The sequence below is a fragment of the Polypterus senegalus genome, chromosome 12 (assembly GCF_016835505.1).
Source record: "Polypterus senegalus isolate Bchr_013 chromosome 12, ASM1683550v1, whole genome shotgun sequence".
NCBI classification, from domain to species: Eukaryota; Metazoa; Chordata; class Cladistia; order Polypteriformes; family Polypteridae; genus Polypterus; species Polypterus senegalus.
The window spans coordinates 44,074,541-44,090,372 of record NC_053165.1 but is presented as its reverse complement, the minus strand read 5'-3'; the positions used below and the strand labels follow the sequence as shown (position 1 = coordinate 44,090,372).

The 15,832-nt window shown below is 38.4% G+C and overlaps 1 protein-coding gene and 1 long non-coding RNA gene across 3 annotated transcripts in view; one reads left to right on the top strand and one right to left on the bottom strand.

Moving 5' to 3' along the window:
* The window catches only part of plxnd1 (plexin D1), a 243,171-nt gene that overhangs the window by 210,966 nt on the left and 16,373 nt on the right, over positions 1–15,832 (bottom strand). The gene's annotated exons all lie outside the window — the stretch shown is intronic.
* LOC120540339 lies at positions 500–15,008 on the top strand. The gene is made up of 3 exons (XR_005635794.1): positions 500–1,050; positions 13,196–13,406; positions 14,963–15,008. It is a non-coding gene; the product is annotated as an uncharacterized LOC120540339 (long non-coding RNA).

Below are 15,832 nucleotides of genomic sequence, written 5' to 3'. Positions count from 1 at the left end.
CTGTCTCCCCCGAGCTGCTATTTTGCAGGCCTCCTAGGTGGGTCCTTTCATCGGAGCAACGTTTCAGCCGTGGCATGGCCAAATGGGGAGGCAGCTAGATTGATGAGGTCTCCAGGACTCTAAAAATATCCAAACCTAATTATGTCATATCATCTACTGTTAAACCGTACTTCTAAAATGTTTATTATTATGCTGTCTTAAGGAATTGTTCTGTTCTGTGTATTGTATTGTATTGACCCCCTACTTTTGACACCCACTGCACGCAACCTACCTGGAAAGGGGTCTCTCTTGAACTGCCTTTCCGAGGTTTCTTCCATTTTTCCCTACAAGGTTTTTATTGGGAGTTTTTCCTTGTCTTCTCAGAGAGTCAAGGCTGGGGGGCTGTCAAAAGGCAGGGCCTGTTAAAGCCCATTGCGGCACTTCCTGTGTGATTTTGGGCTATACAAAAATAAACTGTATTGTATTGTATTATAATGAGCCACCTAGAATACTCCTGGATGTAGCTTGAAAGGAGCCAGCAGCTACTACTCAGGCAGCCAGAGTCGGGGGAGGTGGACTAAGCTTGCCAGAGAAGGAGTGGAGACGAAGGGACAAAGAGAGAAAAAAGGAAGAAGGAACAGAAAGCACTATGTTTACTGTGCCTTTGAGTGCTTAGTGCTGCTGTGGGGAGCGAGACAAAAACAGTGAAGAATGGTGGGGGCAACAGCATGCTCTGGGGTTCTGTTTCAGTGCTATGGACTAGAAGAATAGCCATTTTTGAGGAAAAGCTGAATGCAGCAAAGTACAGGTACTGTATATCCTTAATGAAATCAAGCTTTAAAGCACTCTGGACCTCAGACTGGACTGAAGATTAACCTTCCAACAAAATAATGACCCTAAACAGAAAGCAAAGTCAACATAGGAGTGGTGTAGGGTCAATTATCTGAAAGTTTTTGAGTGGCCCAACCAGAGCTTGGATTTGAACCCACTTCAAAATCTGTGGAGAGACCTGAAAATAGCTGTTTACTGGAAGTTTCCATCCAACCTGACTGAGCTTCAGAGAATCAGCAGGTAAGAATGGCAGAAAAGAAACAAATCCAGAGGTACAATGCTTGTCACATCATACCCAAGAAGACTCTGAGCTGTAATTGCTGCCAAAGGTGCTTCAATGAAGTACTGACTAAAGGGTATGCATAATTTTGTAGTTTTTAATTTTTTATAAATTTGCAAAAAAATCCTAAAATCCAGTTTACTCTTTGTCAATGGGGGTATTGAGAGTTGTTTGAATTAAAATAATGTTATCATAAATGAAGGGATCTGAATTGTTTCTGACGATACGGTGTGTGATATATATAGCTATGCATGTGCATTAGACAGTCAACTTCCGGGCTCATGAGAAGTAAACACTACCACTCTAGGACACAGTTGCAATCAGCGATTGTCTTGTCTCATTTTCCAACCATAGCTCAGAGAAGACACTTCAACTATAAGAGCAGGGCACTCCTGGAAGGAGGGGTGTCATTTTGGGGGAGAGCAGTTCGTCAGACTAATCCTGAAGCCTGACTGCTCTATAGAGCTTTATTAATCCAGCCAATGGCTGATTCTATCTTTTGCCCCTTATAGTGCCATTGTGCACCTATTATACTTGTTTAACTTTATCATGTCAAAAATGGGGTGGCTTGGTTGGCACCCCAACATTTCTTTGGGATTAGTGCACTCCTTTTGGTCAGAAGATATATATATATATATATATATATATATATATATATATATATATATATATATATATATATATATATATATATATATATATATATATATATATATATATATATATATATATATGGTTGAACAGTTTACTGTCAAATAATGCAAAGAGTACGTGACACGTGTTTCGCACTAATTCTGGGCTCATCAGGCATACTGCACCCCCTCTTGGGGATCGAACCACGGACATCAGCGGCAAAGCCTCTTTACGTTGTGCCATGCCGTGTGGTTCGCTTATCTGACAGCATGTAGATCGGGATAATTACATTCATGGCATTTGTAGTCTGAATCACAATCTGATTGTATGGGTGGTTAGAAAAATGTGTCGCATACTCTTTACATTAGTTGACAATAAACTATTCAACCATTCTATGATCGGCTTCTCGCAACTGAAGAGGGCACCATGGAGGATGTTTGTCGACTTGCAGAACAATCACAAGCGTTACCTGGTAGGTAACCACACATACAATCAGAATGTGATTCAGACTAAGAATGGCATATATATATATTGTGGTCCCCGGCCGGGACGCCCAGGAGGACGAGAGGAGGGCTTGTGCCTCCTCCATACCGCGAGGGGGCGTCCGTCCTGGTTCTGTTGGGGACCACGGGTCAAGGGCATGGAAGCCCAGCCCTGTAGGGGCCCGTGGTCACCGCCAGGCGCGCTCCGATGCCGGTTTATCCCGTACGGTCCGCGGCTGGGGCTGGAGCCCGGCCGGGACGCCTTGGAGGACAAGAGGAGGGCAAGTGCCTCCTCCAGACGGAGTGGGGGCGTCCATCCTGGTTAGGCAGGGGCCTCGGTACAGGGCATGGAAGCCCAGCCCTGTAGGGACCCGTGGCCACCGCCAGGCGGCGCCCCAGGGCCTAATTATCCCGGGAGCCCGGCACTTCCGCCACACCAGGAAGTGCCGGGGGGAAGACCTTGTGTGGCGCCCGGAGAGCCGCCAGGAAAGCAGCCGACACTTCTGCCACGCTGGGGCGTGGCTAAAGAGCAGAGGCCGGAAACACCTGGGGCTCATCCGGGGCATTATTTAAGGGGCCGCCAGGAAGGCACAAAAGACTGTGGGCCTGGACTTTGGGGAATTGCGAGAAGGCACTGGGGGTGCACGTGAGCAAAGACTTTGTAAATAGTGTATAATAAACAGTGTGTGGAGCAAAATATGTTGTCCGTCTGTCTGTGCCGGGGCCAGCGTTCACAGTATATATATATATATATATATATATATATATATATATATATATATATATATATATATATATATATATATATATATATATATATATATATAGTACAGGCCAAAAGTTTGGACACACCTCCTCATTCAATGTGTTTTCTTTATTTTCATGACCATTTACATTGGTAGATTCTCACTGAAGGCATCAAAACTATGAATGAACACATGTGGAGTTAAGTACTTAACAAAAAAGGTGAAATAACTGAAAACATGTTTTATATTCTAGTTTCTTCAAAATAGCCAACCTTTGCTCTGATTACTGCTTTGCACACTCTTGGCATTCTCTCGATGAGCTTCAACAGGTAGTCACCTGAAATGGTTTTCACTTCACAGGTGAGCCTTATCAGATATATATATATATATATATATATATATATATATATATATATATATATATATATACATATATATATATATATATATATACATATATATATATATATATATATATATATACATATATATATATATATATATATATATATATATATATATATATATATATATATATATATATATATATATATATATATATATACAGTACATATAGGGGTGGGCAAAAGAAGATTTACCGATGTGAATCGGTACATGAAATACAAGAGTTTATTCTTTTTTTTATTTATTGATTATTATATATTTGTATTAATTGCCTTTTTCTTTTCAAAGCTATTAAGTAAATAAAGCTATAGTAATAATCATAACATCCATCCATCCATTATCCAACCCGCTATATCCTAACTACACGGTCATGAGGGTCTGCTGGAGCCAATCCCAGCCAACACAGGGCACAAGGCAGGAAACAAACCCTGGGCAGGGCACCAGCCCACTGCAGTAATCATAACATTCATGGCTTTTTCCATGCGAACAACTGTAAACCTACTTTTGCCCTGACTTATAAATATAAATATATATATACGAGGGGGTACCCAAAAAATAACTGAAATCTGACTTAGCTGCGAGTTTTGCTGCTAGGTGTAGCATACTTACAGTATTCTGTGGCAGTCTGCCAAGTGGCGTTGCTCTGTATTGTTCGTAAGATATTCCGTGTCGGTTTTTCTTGGTGCTTATTAAACATGTTCTGCGATTTTTGTAATGGGTGATCATAAAGAACAGCAAGTCTGCGTTAAATTTTGTTTTCTCTTAGGGAAAACAGCTGCTGAAACCATAGTGATGCTTGAAACTGCTTTTAAAGAGGAAGCTTTAAGTAAAACACAGGCCTATGAGTGGTTTTCGAATTTCAAACAAGTGGAAATGATGAAAGGAATACTGAAAAAATTTGAAAATGTTTGCAGTGCAATTTACGAAGATCGTCATTGGACTATTGAAGAGATTTCTGAATTGACTGGTGTGTCTTGGAGTTCTTGCCACCCTCCCTACTCGCCTGATCTTTGCTCCATGCGACTTTTTCTTGTTCCCACATATGAAAAAAGAACTCAAAGGAAAGTGTTTTTGTGCCATGGAGGAAGTCAAAGAAAAATCGCTACAGGCATTGGACAACGTTCTTCTTCAGCAATTCCAAAAATGTTTCCACCAGTGGGAAAACCGTTGAGACAAGTGTATTCATTCACATGGAGAGGACTTTGAAGGAGACTAAAGTTTCAGAAAGAAAAATTATTAAAAAACTTTTTTTTTCAATTCCAGTTATTTTTGGGTATTAACCACATATACATTGCATGTATATATACATATTTATATATATATATATAGGATGGATTTGTATTTTTTTTGTAATCAGTTTTAATCTGTATATTAACCAAATTCCGTGCAATACCAAACACTTGCAAATATGGGAGACAGAAGAGGCAGCAGGAATGGAAGTGGTAGCCAGTTATTTTTGTCTTCTTTTAAACTCACAAGAGTGAAAGCACTTAAAAGCCAAAGCAGAAACCTAAGAGAGTAAAATATTTTAAAAAGTGACACTAAGTGCTAAGATGCTAAGTAGATGAATTAAATGATGGTTTACAACAAGAAAGCTCAAGACCACACAAAGGTTTGAAGTAAAGCAAGAAAGCATGGAGTGAGCAAGCTTAGAAGCATCTAAAATTTTACTCTACAAATAAAAGAGGAATTTATTTGATTTATCCTTTATGTATGAATCCATTTATCCAGTTCAGAGTCATTAGGAATCACAGCCTATCTTGCTTTGTACAACACTGTACATAAAGAAAGATAACCAATCATAGATGGGGCCACCAGTAGTAACCGGCCACTTATTAACATAACACATGTCTTTAGGATGTGGGAGGAAAACCTCAAGTACTTGGAGAAAAATACATTCAAGAATGAGGAGTAAGTAATGTACAAATTACACACAAGCAGTGCCTGGGCTGATATTCGATACTCTGACTGCAGCGGTGTTACTGAGATAATGAGTTCATTTCCACATGTTGTAACCAAGGGGTGTTTGAGTTGGGTGAGAATACTACCTGACAAAATCATGTAGTGTAACAGGCGTCTGATAGTTTAATCCGATGAAGACGGGCACAAAGGAAGCCATAATCATACATTAGCACTTGATACATGCGCATAGGCAAAACTAATTTTCATTCATTTTTTAAAGTACTTTTCAAATTTGTTAAAACAGGGTAAAACGTGTTCACCCAAAAATCGGTTCAGTTGAGGGCAACGTAATTCCAGTCCTCCTTGTTTACTTCATGAAACGTTTTCACTCAACGTGCTAGCTTAAGTTTACATCAGCTGCAGAAAGAGTGAGGTACAAGCTAAAACAGAACCTCTCCATTTGTAGAAGACATTGCTGTCTTTCATTGAAATTCATCCTGAATTTCATTTCTGAAGATAGTGTGTACCCCAAGCCTGGAGCTGTATGAGACACCAGTGCAGTGAAGTAGAGATGGGTGGGCCACAATCAAAAGTAAGCAGAAGGAAAGAGGTGGATAATGTCCAAGGGAGTTAAGCACAAAGTCGCAAGTATCCAACCATTTTGAGTTAAAACAGGACAGTAACTGTGATACCTCCGGGGTTGTAGTTAGGACTGAAGAGACCAAAAAGTGGGAAGCAACAACAACAGAGGACCTACCGGAAAATGCAGGTTTAGGGAAGAATGTCAATATGCTCCTGGATTTAGTTGTCATCATCCATATCAGAAAATAGCTACCATATGAAACTAGACTGTTAGCACTGCTGTCACAACTTTAGAAGAAACCACAGTGTTTGGTTTTTATTTTCTTTTTGCTTACTATTACTATGTTACTTAAATATTGTTGACTGAATTGCTGATTGAATCAGTTGCTTTGATGTCCCATACTACTGGGACATACTCACCACATACAGTATGGTGTGTGATATCATAAATATAATATTTATGTTATTTATGTTAGAATGTCAACTGTGCCTTTTGCTAAAAAATTAAATATCTAGTTTATTAAGCTATTAAACTCAAAAAAAGAGATTCTGGTCATAACCCACTGCTTGTTTAGCAACTTTGAGTTGTGTTTTGCCCCATTGTTTGTCCTGCCTAGAATGAACGAGGAACCACATAGAAATGTTATGGGAACAGAAGATGAAACATAATCAAAAACTAAGCCAACATTCTTATCCAGAGATTCTTCCAGTCTTTCTCTTAAGCCAAAATACAAGCCAGAATTCACCTTGGGATCACTACCCTAAAAGTTAAACCAAGAAATGAACTTGCTAACTCTCAGGTTTTGATTAAAATGTCATATGGTCAAGACGTGCATTTTTGAGTCACCTCTAAAGCCACTACCTATAACAATGGGTCACCACAATATGGTAACAAAGCCATAAAATGGCAGTGCCCATAAAACAGAAGTGGTTTTGAAAAAAAAGGCAACGATAACAGCCTTAAAACTAACTCAAAACAAAAAGCAAATGCTAGATTTGAATTGCTTGGACGTCAAAGCCCTAGAAATAATTTTTACCTTAAATAAAAATACTGATAAAAACATAGTTTAGTTTGCCATTCTCAGATCTTTATTCTTACTATCTCATCTGACTATTCCTTTAAATTTCTGCCACATGATTCTCATTTCCATATCAATTTGTTACAAGGACAGATCAAGCAGTCACAACATCTGCATGAGAAATTTGAACAGCTGTAGTACTTATGTAGTAAAACACTAAAGAAACCTGTCTGAGTCCTAGAAATGGAAATTTGCATAAGCTCATAGGATATGTATTAGGTAGAAAAGACAGGCAAGCTAGAAAACATGGAGGATATTCTACCTGCACAACAGAGAATTGACAGTACATATCAGCTGCATCAGTTGGTAGATTAGCCACTGTCTAATCATTGTCATAATATTTGGGTTTAAAACGTCAACTAACATGCCAAAAGGCATACTGGGAGAAAGGCAGACAGTAGTGCCAACAAACAACTTCATAACAATACTGAAAATTTAAACAGGATGTTAGATTAATGGGTTACTTTAATTACCCATAAATAAATTGAGAAAACCCACCATTTAGTGGAGAACAAGAACAGGAATTCAAAGATGTAATCAATGATGGTGTTTTCAGCTCAGTATGTCAAGGTATTGAGTGTCCATGTCCAAATTTAATTTAAATATTTAAATACTGAGGTTCTTGTTTTGAACAGAACCAATAAACGTAAAAAATAAACAGTGAATATATGGAATAATGGGATAGAGTTAAAAACATATAATTCATATAGTATAATGAAGAATAATCTCACACCAAATATTGGGAGCAACAGAAAATTTCACTTCATTGGAAGGGAAAAATGAGATTATTCCTGAAGAAAAGATGACCTATAAGCAAAAACATCTCTTGTGCTTACTGTACATTCTTATGAGCACATGATAGCAACAGATCAAAGGGAAGTTAGAGATATTAAAGGAAGTTAGAGAAGACTATTGCTGATACTGCAAAACTTGATGTTAACATACTTTTTCAGCATTTAGAGAATCAGAGACAGGACAGTAGGAACAGCAAGATTAAAATAAAATATATGGATGTGGAAATAACAAATATTATTAATTACTGGGATCACTGGGAACAGACATTTACCCAAAGAAGGCTAGGTTTGAATTATTTATATTATTTTTTCCTTTTGTAAAGATATAAACGTGGCTTGTCCTAAACTACACACTGCTCCACCCAATTTCTTAGTTTAAACAATCATTGTCTTAACTTATTTATACACCACCCCATATATTGATGCCCTTTTGGTTCAAATGTAGCACTTCAAGGTGGTACTTTATTTATTTATTTATAAAGCACTTTAAAAACAACATCAAGGCTGACCAAAGTGTTGTACAATAAAAAAAAAAGAAAGAAAACCCAACGTATACAGATAGCCAACATATCATACTGGGTGAAAAGCCAGAGAGTAAAAATGTGTTTTTAAATAGGATCTAAAGACAGCTGACGAAGTAGCCTGCCTAACGTGCAACGGCAAATCGTTCCAGAGTTTTGGGGCTGCAACTGAAAACGCTCGATCACCTCGGAGTTTGCATCGTGCCTTGGGAACAATGTACTTGTCCAATCTGTTCCTGAATGCGCCACAGTGTTTCATAAATGTATGCTTCTTTAACTACTACAAAGATTTCAACCACATGTTAAAAATACTGGTCTCCCCAATATTACCTGGACTGGCATGGAGCATTGGTAAAATTTCTGAGAAGACAACTTTGGCCAGTTATCACCTTCTCAGTACTGAACCTCTTTACATTTGAATCTCAGAACTGGCAGCTTACCCTTACTTACGTCATTTGTTTCAACATGGAGAATGACAATTGGACCCTCTACTACTTCACTACTTCCCTATTTACTGGGACTGGTTTTAGGTGACCCACTGGGGCTTACCTCAAACCAGAATGATCAGAGTCACCGTCTATTTCTGCCAGGTGAAAAGAGTTGGACACTTCCAACTCTGGGATTGGTGTCTCTAGGCAGTGTGAATCTTGTATCTCGCGTCTATGTTTAATCTTAACTCACCTCTCTCTACTGAAGCTACTTTAGGGGGTGCACACTGTCTCCCTGAAGGACACCTGGCAATTTTTCTACCACAATCTAGGCTGACTACATTCTCTTCAAGTTCATCAACTTTGAGCTTAAAGTGCTGGATTATCTCCTGCATAAGTAAACCTACTGAAAGCAAGAGAGCCTCCAGAAAGTCCAGCCTCATACTGGACTTATATTGTACTGGCTTCATTATTAAAATTTGGATTGTGAAATGCTTTATCTTTCATAAATTAAATATAAGGTTAAATGAATTACAGTACCAACTGTTTAATAACTACTAGACATTTCTACATATCTGTGTTTGCTGTTAAAGATGCTCCCACACAACTTCTACCTGCCATTTTTCACTCACTGCTGCTTTCTAACCGCTTCTTTAACCAAGAACACAGAGTGTAGACAGAAGCAGGATAGGAGTACATTTTATACAAATATTAGGAAATATGTCCTCACGTGGAGAACTATAGATACTTAGAACTTGCACTGCTTTTTTATTGCTCTTTAATTAATATTGGTTTTTTTCAGTATGCTGCTGCTGGAGTATGTGAGTTTCCCCTTGGGGATTAATAAAGTATCTATCTATCTATCTATCTATCTATCTATCTATCTATCTATCTATCTATCTATCTATCTATCTATCTATCTATCTATCTAACAGGTTTTCAAGCAGTATGGCTGAAAACAACACTATAGTACTGTCAAATCAAGCTTACTTTTTTTTTGCTCCTATATGAAATGCTATAAATGCACACAAACGTATATTTTATAAACCTCAAACCTTTTCACACACCACAAACTGTTATCATATCTCATATATATTAACAAAGGCAATGTACAGTGGTGTGAAAAACTATTTGCCCCCTTCCTGATTTCTTATTCTTTTGCATGTTTGTCACACAAAATGTTTCTGATCATCAAACACATTTAACCATTAGTCAAATATAACACAAGTAAACACAAAATGCAGTTTTTAAATGATGGTTTTATTATTTAGGGAGAAAAAAAATCCAAACCTACATGGCCCTGTGTGAAAAAGTAATTGCCCCTTTGTTAAAAAATAACCTAACTGTGGTGTATCACACCTGAGTTCAATTTCCGTAGCCACCCCAGGCCTGATTACTGCCACACCTGTTTCAATCAAGAAATCACTTAAATAGGAGCTGCCTGACACAGAGAAGTAGACCAAAAGCACCTCAAAAGCTAGACATCATGCCAAGATCCAAAGAAATTCAGGAACAAATGAGAACAGAAGTAACTGAGATCTATCAGTCTGGTAAAGGTTATAAAGCCATTTCTAAAGCTTTGGGACTCCAGCAAACCACAGTGAGAGCCATTATTCACAAATGGCAAAAACATGGAACAGTGGTGAACCTTCCCAGGAGTGGCCGGCCGACCAAAATTACCCCAAGAGCGTAGAGACGAGAGGTCACAAAAGACCCCAGGACAACGTCTAAAGAACTGCAGGCCTCACTTGCCTCAATTAAGGTCAGTGTTCACGACTTCACCATAAGAAAGAGACTGGGCAAAAATGGCCTGCATGGCAGATTTCCAAGACGCAAACCACTGTTAAGCAAAAAGAAAATTTGGGCTCTTGTATTTTATTAGGGCTCTTCTCAATTTTGCTAAGAAACATCTCAATGATTGCCAAGACTTTTGGGAAAATACCTTGTGGACTGATGAGACAAAAGTTGAACATTTTGGAAGGCAAATGTCCCGTTACATCTGGCGTAAAAGGAACACAGCATTTCAGAAAAAGAACATCATACCAACAGTAAGATATGGTGGTGGTAGTGTGATGGTCTGGGGTTGTTTTGCTGCTTCAGGACCTGGAAGGCTTGCTGTGACAGATGGAACCATGAATTCTACTGTCTACCAAAAAATCCTGAAGGAGAATGTCCGGCCATCTGTTCGTCAACTCAAGCTGAAGCGATCTTGGGTGCTGCAACAGGACAATGACCCAAAACACACCAGCAAATACACCTCTGAATTGCTGAAGAAAAACAAAATGAAGACTTTGGAGTGGCCTAGTCAAAGTCCTGACCTGAATCCAATTGAGATGCTATGGCATGAGCTTAAAAAGGCGGTTCATGCTAGAAAAACCTCAAATAAAGCTGAATTACAACAATTCTGCAAAGATGAGTGGGCCAAAATTCCTCCAGAGCGCTGTAAAAGACTCATTGCAAGTTATCGCAAACACTTGATTGCAGTTATTGCTGCTAAGGGGGGCCCAACCAGTTATTAGGTTCAGGGGGCAATTACTTTTTCACACAGGGCCATGTAGGTTTGGATTTTTTTTTCTCCCTAAATAATAAAAACCATCATTTAAAAACTTAATTTTGTGTTTACTTGTGTTATATTTGACTAATGGTTAAATGTGTTTGATGATCAGAAACATTTTGTGTGACAAACATGCAAAAGAATAAGAAATCAGGAAGGGGGCAAATAGTTTTTCACACCACTGTATTTTACCTAATGATTCTTATTGCTCCCAATATTGCACTCCACTAAATGTCATCTTCTGGTTGTTCCACTTTTGTATGCAAAAAACAAATGTGATTTTTGATATTTCAAAATTCATTTTTTTAATTTGACTTATTTCACTGACAAAAAAATAACTAAACTTAATGCAACACTCCAGATGCTCCTTCCATAAGACTTGGCAGAAATTTATTATGTTAGCCCATGTGACCTGATAGGATTAAGCTCCAGAATTTCAAAGTCTAATAAAAATATGATAGCATTTTTTTCATACTAGAAATCATAGGATTTTGGATTGAATCAGCAATCTTTCTCTTCAGTACTTAAAGCCTAATTACCTCAATGAATGCTGCTGACCTGAGGTGTCTCTTAAATGGACCTCTACTTTCTCCAGTAAGTTTTTGCAGACAGAAGAAATATGAGACAAGTGTTCTTTTCAATTAATATGTCAGCTGCCTCATTACAGCAGTCTGTGAGGAGATATAAGGCTGGGTCACTGGATCAGGAGTCCCAGATTAGCCGACAAAGCTAAGGTTTGTCAGAAATGATTGATGAAAGAGGAAGATAAGAATGGTTACATTGGGAAGTGGGTTCTAATGCAGTTTTCTGCTGTTAAAAGTTGTTTCAGGGTGCATTTGGCACAACAGGGGCACGTAACAGTTTATGTTATGATGGCAGCCCAGACGGTTTATGTCAAAAGTAATCCTTAAAATCAATAAACCAACATGTCAAGTTTATGAGAAGATTGTTTAAAGATGGACTGGGTAATTTCATGATGCCAAGTCTTTTACGTTAATGTCACGAAAAGGCAAACAACATAGATAGGCAGAGAGATTTAATTATTTTATGACATATAGCAACCGAAAGTGCCAGGTTTTATGGCTGCTCCTATTTTCTACTGGGTGATCTCACCACATTTACCATTCCTTCTGCCATTGTTAGTGATATTTATTTGTACTGATGGTGCTATATACAACAAAGAAGAGAACAATGTCTATATTTGGTAAGGGAAAATCTAATATATAAAGCTGAGTGTGTGTTTGTGTGTGAGTTTGTGCTTTTCCAGTTTACAAATCCAGTTTACAAAAATGAACATGGTGCCTCTTCCTGGGTAGTGCCTGGCACCCCTACTTGTGTTTCTCCAGTAAAGCAACACCATTGAACGTATTTCCACCACATTGTGCACAGATTCCCAGTTTGTACAGGAGAAGCTGTAAGATTCTAGTAGCTTATGAATCTGCAGTACATTTGTTAAATCTACTACTATTGATTTTTATTATTAGCTGGTGTTATCATTTAGTTTACCATCTATTTCAAATTCTTACTATCTATTCAGTTACCTATCATTTAGTCAGTCGGTCATTTTCTCAACCGCTTAGTCCTTAACAGGGTCAGGGGTGGTGCTGAAGCTTTCCCAGCCAGCATAGGGCACAAGGTTGGAACAAACTCAGAACAGGCCACCAGTATATCACTGGGCTACTTATTATTATTTATTTATTCATTCATCTATTTATAGTACAGTATAGTTCTTGCAGTTGTCCTGTATTTATTTTTATGCAGTACTGGGGAATGGTATTTCATACCACCATATGCTGTGGTAATGTGTATGTATGGCATGACAAGAAAGCCACTTGACATAAACGTATACAGTATATATATATATATATATATATTATTACACATGGGCACCTTGCTGACTATATTTAGAAAAGCACTACTACTCTGTGATGAGAGGGGTCACTGGTGTTAACCATGTTCTTCTCTTTCCTACACTCCAGTTTGGAGAAAAAGACAGGTGACAAGACCTAGCCCCACATACTGTACCCCGCGTTGGACTCGCCCATTCCACCCTAGATGCATTAAAAGCAGGCATCCAGAGAAGCAGAACGTCTGATCAGACCCAGAGCCTTCTGAGATAGATCTGCACGATAATAGATTTGAAGACAGAGAAGATGGCAACTTTTCCTCTTTCTTTTGCATCTACAGCAGGTAATCCTGTCTGTTTGATGAATATGTTAAAGGGGGTGACCCAGTTGGTGCCCCCATGACACTTTTTTCTCACCCTTGGTCTGTTCCATTTATATAAATACAAATACATTGTTAGACGCACGCATTTTGCTGAACTAGCACAGGGAAGCAAAAGAGTGTGACGCTACTGCTATCTTTTTCCCTAAAATGGAGGAAGAGAAACCACCAGAAGACTAATGAAGTCACTTCCTTTACCCACAGAACCACATTCCTTTTGGTCTTTATTTTGCCTCAGAAAACTGTCTTCACCTAAGTGCATCCCACCACACAGACGGAGCACACTGGTGCTTACTTTTTGTTTTTATCCTTTAGACATTCACACTGAAAGGGGCATCCTCGGGGATCACAACTCTTATTTTCTTGGTTCAGATTTTCCATTCATACAGTATGTGTACATTGTTTTCTCTGAAAGTGAGTTGAATTGGGTTGAGAATGTGCAGAGTAAACAGTCAGTCACACTGTACAAAGTAAATCTTACCTCTGTGTGCTCTTCAAGCCACCAGTATACACAAATTAATCGCAAAACAATACACTTAATGTGCTCATAGACAATAGGCAATAGATAAGAAAAATAGAGTAGTGTAATGTAAGCAAATATGGTGCAAATAATATGAGCATTATGTAAACATATAAATCAGAAGGTGAGACTGAAACATATAATCCAAAAAACAAACATGTAATGTAGCTATAATAATTCAATTGGTAAATGGAGTGGTTACATTACTGGCTGGACCCACGTACCAGCAAAGTCAGATATTGTGAGGGGAAGAGCAAATGGACAGGAATCATTCACAAGTCTAATTATCTATGGATAAAAACTGTTCCGTATTCTTGTAGCCATTGCTTTCAAATTACTAGGGCAGCATTTTTTCACTTAAGAAATATAGCAAAAATTAGACCTCTGATAACTTTGCAAGATGCTGAAAAATTAGTTCACGCTTTTGTTTTCAGTCGACCAGATTACTGTAATGCACTCCTCTCTGGACTACCCAAAAAAGACATCAATCGATTGCAACGAGTGCAGAATGCAGCTTCCAGAATCTTAACTATGTACAGAAAATCTGAGCACATCTCTCCAGTTTTGATGTAACTACACTGGTTACCTGTGTCATTTAGAATTGACTTTAAAATCCTGCTTATGGTTTATAAAGCCTTAAATAATCTCGCTCCATCTTATATATCGGAATGTCTGACACCTTATATTCCAAATCGTAACCTCAGATCCTCAAATGAGTGTCTCCTTACAATTCCAAAAGCTAATCTTAAAAGAAGTGGTGAGGTGGCCTTCTGCTGTTATGCACCTAAAATCTGGAAATAGCCTGCCAATAGGAATTCGCCAGGCTGATATGGTGGAGCACTTTAAAACACTGATAAAAACTCATTACTTTAACATGGCTTTCTCATAGCTTCATTTTAGTTTAATCCTGATATTCTGTATATGCATGTAATTATCATTATAATTCCTGGTGGCTCTGAAATCCATACTAACTCCTACTTTCTCTGCTGTTCTTTTTCAGGTATTCTGTGGTGGCGATCTGTGCCACCACCACCCGATCAAAGCACCATGATATACCTACATTGATGGATTAAAGGTCAGAAGTCCACATGACCGTCATCGTCAAGTTCTTCCATGTGAAGCCTGAATACAATGAGGTCATTTATTTTAAGTAGAATGCCTAGAGGGGGCTGGGTGGTCATGTGGCCTTGGAACCCCTGCAGATTTTATTTTTTATCTCCAGCCATCTGGAGTTTTTTTCTGTCCTCCCTGGCTATCGGACCTTACTTTTATTCTATGTTAATTAGTATTGCCTAATTTTCTCTTTCTTCATCCTGTAAATCACTTTGGACTACATCATTTGTATGAAAATGTGCTTTACAAATAAATATTGTTGTTGTTGTTGTTTCACACTCCTGTAGCATCTGCCTGGTGGTAAGCATGTAAGTAGACCACTTTGTGGGTGGATGCTGTCCTTTCTAATGCTGTGAGCCCTCCTGAGATCTCTGGAATGGTTAATATCCTCTAGAAGTGGAAAAGCTGTCCCTCAAATGGTTTGGAAGCTCGACCGTTAACCGACATATGCAGAGCAGTTACCAAACCAGACTTTGAATGCATTGGTAAAAATGTTCTCTTTAGTTCCTCCATCAACGCCACCAAGGATTCTGGCTACCAAATTTCTTTATCTTTCATAGGAAATAGTAATGCAGCTGAGATTTCTTTACCAATTGAATAGTAATGTGGGACCATGTAGGATTCTCACTAATATAAAAGCCAAGAGATTTTAAGGCTTCCACTCTTTCCAGTTCTGCCTCGCCAATGTACAGTGGTGTATGCTGTTCCTCCTTTTTCTGTGTATACACAATCATCTCCTTTGCTTTAGCAACATTTA